Source organism: Capricornis sumatraensis, chromosome 2 (assembly GCF_032405125.1).
Source record: "Capricornis sumatraensis isolate serow.1 chromosome 2, serow.2, whole genome shotgun sequence".
Taxonomy (NCBI): domain Eukaryota; kingdom Metazoa; phylum Chordata; class Mammalia; order Artiodactyla; family Bovidae; genus Capricornis; species Capricornis sumatraensis.
The window spans coordinates 112,920,215-112,926,749 of NC_091070.1; the positions used below are offsets into that span (position 1 = coordinate 112,920,215).

Here is a 6,535-nt window from a genome sequence, read left to right on the forward strand (position 1 = left end):
ATTTCTTTTCCTTGTCTAATTGTTCTGACTAGGACTTCTAGTACTATGCTGAATAGGAGTAATGAAAGTGGGAATCCTTTCCACTGTACCCAATCTTAGATAACAAGCTTTGCATTTTCTCTCATTGATTATTATTTAGCTGTGGGCTTTTTGTATACCAACTTTACTGTGTTAAAGTAAGTTCTATAACTATTGGGAGAGAGTTTTAATCATGATTGGATGTTGAACTTTGTCAAATACTTTTTCTACATATATTTATTTGATGATGCTTTTTATTTCATTAATGTGGTACAGCACATTGATTGATTTGTACTTCTTCAACCACCCTTGTATCGTAAGAATAAAATATGATAAATGTAATGTTCTCTTGTGCTTAGTTTCCTAGTATTCGGTTGAGGTTTTTCGATCTATACTCTCTAGGGACATTGGGTTGTAGTTTTTCTGTTGTCTTTATCTGGTATTGTTATCAGGATGATGTTAGCCTCATTATTTAAATTTGAAAGTATTCCATCCTCTTCTATTTTTTCAAAGCATTTAATAAGGGTGTGTATCATTCTTTGCATGCTTGGTAAAATTAGCTCAAAAACCACCTGATCTTGGATTTTTCTTTATTGGGAGATTTTTGATTACTGATTAATATCTTTATCTATTATTTGTCTACTTAAACTTTCTGTTTTTTCTTCATAGAGTTTTGGTAGATTAATGTTTCTACAAATTTATTCATTTTTTCTAAATTACTCAGTTTAGAGGTACACAGTTGGTAATAATATCTTTTATTACTTTTTTAACATTCTGAGGCATATATTATAACATCTCCTCTTTTGTTTCTTTTATTTTATTTGAGTCTTCCCTTCTTTCCTGCTTAATTTAGCTAGTTCAGTTCAATTCAGTTCAGTCGCTAAGTCGTATCTGACTCTTTGCGACCCCATGAATTGCAGCGCGCCAGGCCTCCCTGTCCATCACCAACTCCCGGAGTTCACTCAGACTCATGTCCATTGAGTCGGTGATGTCATCCAGCCATCTCATCCTCTGTCGTCCCCTTCTCCTGTGCCTCCAATCCCTCCCAGCATCAGAATCTCTTCCAATGAGTCAACTCTTCGCATGAGGTGGCCAAATTACTGGAGTTTCAGCTTTCTCATCAGTCCTTCCAAAGACCACCCAGGACTGATCTCCTTTGGAATGGACTGGTTGGATCTCCTTGTAGTCCAAGGAACTCTCAAGAGTCTTCTCCAACAGCACAGTTCAAAAGCATCAATTCCTCAGTGTTCAGCTTTCTTCACAGTCCAACTGTCACATCTGTACATGACTACTGGAAAAACCATAGCCTTGACAAGACAGACCTTTGTTGACAAAGTAATGTCTCTGCTTTTCAATGTGCCATCAAGTTTGGTCATAACTTTTCTTCCAACGAGTAAACGTCTTTTAATTTCATGGCTGCAGTCACCATCTTCAGTGATTTTGGACCCCTAAAAAATCAAGTCTGATACTGTTTCCACTGTTTCCCCATCTATTTCCCATGAAGTGATGGGACCAGATGCCATGATCTTTGTTTTCTGAGTGTTGAGCTTTAAGCCAACATTTTCACTCTCCTCTTTCACTTTCATCAAGAGGCTTTTTAGTTCCTCTTCACTTTCTGCCATAAGGGTGGTGTCATCAGCATATCTGAGGTTATTGATATTTCTCCTGGCAATCTTGATTCCAGCTTGTGCTCCTTCCAGATCAGCATTTCTCATGATGTACTCTGCATAGAAGTTAAATAAGCAGGGTGACAATATACAGCCTTGATGTATTCCTTTTCCTATTTGGAACCAGTCTGTTGTTCCATGTCCAGTTCTAACTGTTGCTTCCTGACCTGCATATAGGTTTCTCAAGAGGCAGATCAGGTGATCTAGTATTCCCATCTCTTTCAGAATTTTCCACAGTTTATTGTGATCCACACAGTCAAAGGCTTTGGCATAGTCAATAAAGCAGAAACAGAGGTTTTTCTGGAACTCTCTTGCTTTTTCCATGATTCAACAGAGGTTGGCAATTTGATCTCTGGTTCCTCTGCCTTTTCTAAAACCAGCTTGAACATCTGGAAGTTCACGGTTCACATATTGCTGAAGCCTGGCTTGGAGAATTTTGAGCATTACTTTACTAGTGTGTGAGATGAGTGCAATTTTGCAGTAATTTAAGCATTCTTTGCATTGTCTTTCTTTGAGATTGGAATGCTGACCTTTTCCAGTCCTGTGGCCACTGCTGAGTTTTCCAAATTTGCTGGCATATTCAGTGCAGCACATTTACAGCATCATCTTTCAGGATTTGAAATAGCTCTACTGGAACGCCATCACCTCCACCAGCTTTGTCCGTAGTGATGCTTTCTAAGGCCCACTTGACTTCGCATTCCAAGATGTCTGGCTCTAGGTGAGTGATCATACCATCGTGATTATCTTGATCGTGAAGATCTTTTTTGTACAGTTCTTCTGTGTATTCTTGCCACCTCTTCTTAATATCTTCTGTTTCTGTTAGGGCCAGACCATTTCTGTCCTTTATCGAGCCTATCTTTGCAGGAAATATCCCTTGGTATCTCTAATTTTCTTGAAGAGAAAATTCTGTTGTTTTCCTCTATTTCTTTCCATTGATCGCTGAGGAAGGCTTTCTTATCTCTCCTTGCTATTCTTTGGAACTCTGCATTCAGATGCTTATATCTTTCCTTTTCTCCTTTGCTTCACTTCTCTTCTTTTCACAGCTATTTGTAAGGCCTCCCCAGACATCATTTTGCTCTCTTGCATTTCTTTCCCATGGGGATGGTCTTGATCCCTGTCTCCTGTACAATGTCACAAACCTCATTCCATAGTTCATCAGGCACTCTATCTATCAGATCTAGGCCCTTAAATCACTTCCACTGTATAATCATAAGGAATTTGATTTAGGTCATACCTGAATGGTCTGACCTGGTGGCTTCCCTGGTGGCTCAGATGGTAAAGCGTCTGCACACAATGCAGGAGACCTGGGTTTTATCCCTGGGTTGAGAAGATCCCCTGGAGATGGGAATGGCAACCCACTCCAGTATTCTTGCCTGGAAAATTCCATGGACGAGGAGACTGATAGGCTCCAGTCCATGGGGTTGCAAGGAGTCAGACACAACTGAGTGACTTCACTTGAATGGTCGAGTGGTTTTCCCTATTTTCTTCAATTTAAGTCTGAATTTGTCAATAAGGAGTTCATGATCTGAGCCACAGTCAGCTCCCAGTCTTGTTTTTGCTGACTGTATAGAACTTCTCCATCTTTGGCTGCAAAGAATATAATCAATCTGATTTCAGTGTTGACCACCTGGTGATGTCCATGTGTAGGGTCAATTTAGCTAAGACTTTGTCAATTTAATTAAAAAAAAAAAAAGCTTTCGTTTTATTGATTCTTATGCCTATTTCCTTAGTCTATATTTGATTGATTTCCTCTCTAAGTTCATTATTTTACTCCTTTCATTAGCTTTGGATTATCATGTCAATTAAGTAAATAATTTTCTTCTTCCATAAAATGGCAGGATTGGATGAGATGAGCTTAAAATCACTGACTGATTTTAATGTGCTTTGTATGAATCTTCCATGCAAATTATAATACAAAGAATGAGAACAATTATAGAGATAAACTTATTCAGGTATCATTAACTTGGAATATTTTAAACTTATGTCGCTTCTTCTCATGCCTCCTGCTTTCCACTCCTTCCTTTATTAGTGTGCTTAACTTGTTACTAATTGTTTTCATATCAATATAATTAGCTTTGTACAGAAATGCATTTGTGGTTTCCATGGAAGCACCTCACTTTTGTCATATTCTTTCTGTTCTGGAGGTAAGGATGTCTGAGTTTGGTTCCCAGTGCCTATTGGTGCGGTAGAACCAGAATATGACCACCAAGTCCATCCTTATAGGCTTCTTAAAGCTGGGCCATCTGCAGATCCTTCTCTTCTTCTTTTCCTCCTGGTCTACCTGACCACTCTAATGGCCAGCGCCACCACCGTGGCTGTCATTCCTTTGGATCAGGCTTTGTACACTCCTATGTACTTCTTTTCCTTCATCTCCTCGTGCTCTGAAACCTGTTACATCTTACTCATTGTACCAAAATGCTGACCAGCTGTTTCCATAATACTGTTTCTTTCTCAGAATATAGTTACTTCCCTGTTTATTTCTTTGTGGAAATGCTGTTTTTTATTTTTTTTATTTTTTTTAATTTTAAAATATTTAATTCTTACATGTGTTCCCAAACATGAACCCCCCTCCCACCTCCCTCCCCATAACATCTCAGTGGGTCATCCCCATGCACCAGCCCCAAGCATGCTGTATCCTGCGTCAGACATAGACTGGCGATTCAATTCTTACATGCTGTTTTCTAAATGCTGTGATGGGCTATCATCACTATACTGCCATCTGCAACCCTCTCAACTACACACTCATTGCAAGCTGTGCCACCTGCATGCTGGTTTCAGCCTTAAGCTTCTGTGGTTTCCTGACCTCTGTGGTTGTCAACACCTTGGTGTTTAGTGTTCCCTTCTGTGCCTCCAGTCAGATCAACCACTTCTTCTGTAGCATTTCCCCAGTCATAAAACTGGGCTGCACAGACACCAACCTGAAGGAGATGGTTATCTTCTTCCTCAGCATTCTGGTGTTGCTGGTTCCCTTAGTGCTGATCTTCATGTCCTATGCCTTCATTGTTTCCACAGTCCTCAAGATCTCTGTATAAGGAGGTGTAAAGGCTTTACCACCTGATCCTCCCACCTCACAGTGGTCATTGTCCGCTCTTGCTGTGCTTCATGTATCTATGGAGGTTCGCATCCCTGTACTCCTCATACACCAGCTTGCGGCAGTGACCTATACAGTGATCACCACTCTACTCAAACAACTTGCCTACACATTGAGGAATAAGGAAGGGAAGCCTACTCTGAAAAGTTTCTTATAGTACTCATTTCCCAAAATGATATGTGTGAGTTGATAAGTTGGCAAAATTATATTCATGAAAGTGCCCTGGATGGAACTTCAATTTGATAGGCAAATAAATCTTTTGTGTCAAAAAAGAAAGATAGAAAGACTTAAAGTTACCTGAATCGTTTTTATTGGAAAGTCATTATGAGTGGATTGGACAAGATGGTGGAGTAGGAAGACTCTGAACTTAACTCTTTCTATGGACACACCAAAATTACAGTATTTATAACCTCATCAGTTACAACTATTGATGAGAAAGGCTGGAAAGCTAGCAGAAAAAATCTTCTACAACTAAAGATATAAAGAAGGGACTACAGCCACAAGAAGAGTCACAGCTGATGACCTGAGTGGGCAACTCACAGACAGATTATTATTACAATCACAGAGATTCTCCATAAGAAGTAAGAAGCCTGAGCTGAGCCCCAAATCAGGGGCCTTATAACAGAATGATGACCTCGAGAATGCTTGGCTTTGAAAGCCAGCAGAGCTTACTTTCAGGAAAGTCAGAGGGTTGTACAAAATAGAGACTCCACTCTTAAATCCATAGTGATGGTTCATAGAAACCAGAGATCTGAGTGGGCTGAGAGCAGATAAACTTACACTTTTCATTTAGGCTATTAGGTTGATATTTAAATGTGTGATGTGGTCACATTGTTTTGCAGATCTTTCATTCTGCCTGGATATCCAATTATTATTTATGATTTAATCAATATGATCAATACTTCTATTGGAAGTACTATTGGAAATCACATCCTTTAGATGTTTTATACCTGAGAACAATAAGACTCAATTATGCATGTTTTGAATTAGCTAGTATGAACCTTGTTGTTTAATTTTAAGATTAAATTTAATACATATGTTTGTTCACTATATACATTTCTATGTAATGGTTCCTCCCAAATTTACCTTATTAAGGTATCATTATTTACCTTTGTTCTAATTTCTTATATTTTTACACAGTAATTCTTGCCTTAATAGGACATACTCTAAGTCATCGTCAATCTGTCATGGAATGCAGTCAGGTCTTATAATTTAAGATTCTTTGGGATGCAAATAAAAGATAATCCAACTCAAACTGGCATTAACAAAAAAATATAATGTGGTTTATTTAAGCTTGAAAAATTCAGTGCTACTGTGGTTCTGGCACCACATTTGATACAGAGTTCAAACAGTCATCCTTAGTTATCTGGATGCACCACATAGATCTGCTTCTTCAGTCTTGGCTCCATTTTTTTTAGCCTAAGCTCAGCAGGCTCTAACAACTTAAGCTCACAAAATCTAGTCCAGAGGAAGAAATAATTCACTTCCTTGGATGTAAAAACAAAAGTTGGGAAACTGAATCTTGTTAATCCTGGTTGAACAGATTTGGATCAATTACTCATCTTGAATCAAACACTATAGGAAAAATCCAATGTTCTGACTGACTCAGTAAATACTACCTTCTCCTCCTGAAATTTCAGGATGAAGCAATTCAATGAACATGAGAGCAAAATTTAAAATATAATAAAATCAGGATATTACTCCAAGTAGTGGGTGTGTCCATTTATATTTCTTTCTGCAAAAATCTCTACTCAGCTTA

At 38.5% G+C, this 6,535-nt stretch overlaps 1 pseudogene; it reads left to right on the forward strand.

Annotated features, from left to right (window-relative positions):
* The first annotated feature begins 3,835 nt into the window (after window positions 1-3,835).
* Window positions 3,836-4,966, forward strand: LOC138097718 (olfactory receptor 10T2-like; annotated as a pseudogene).
* Window positions 4,967-6,535: the final 1,569 nt, after the last annotated feature.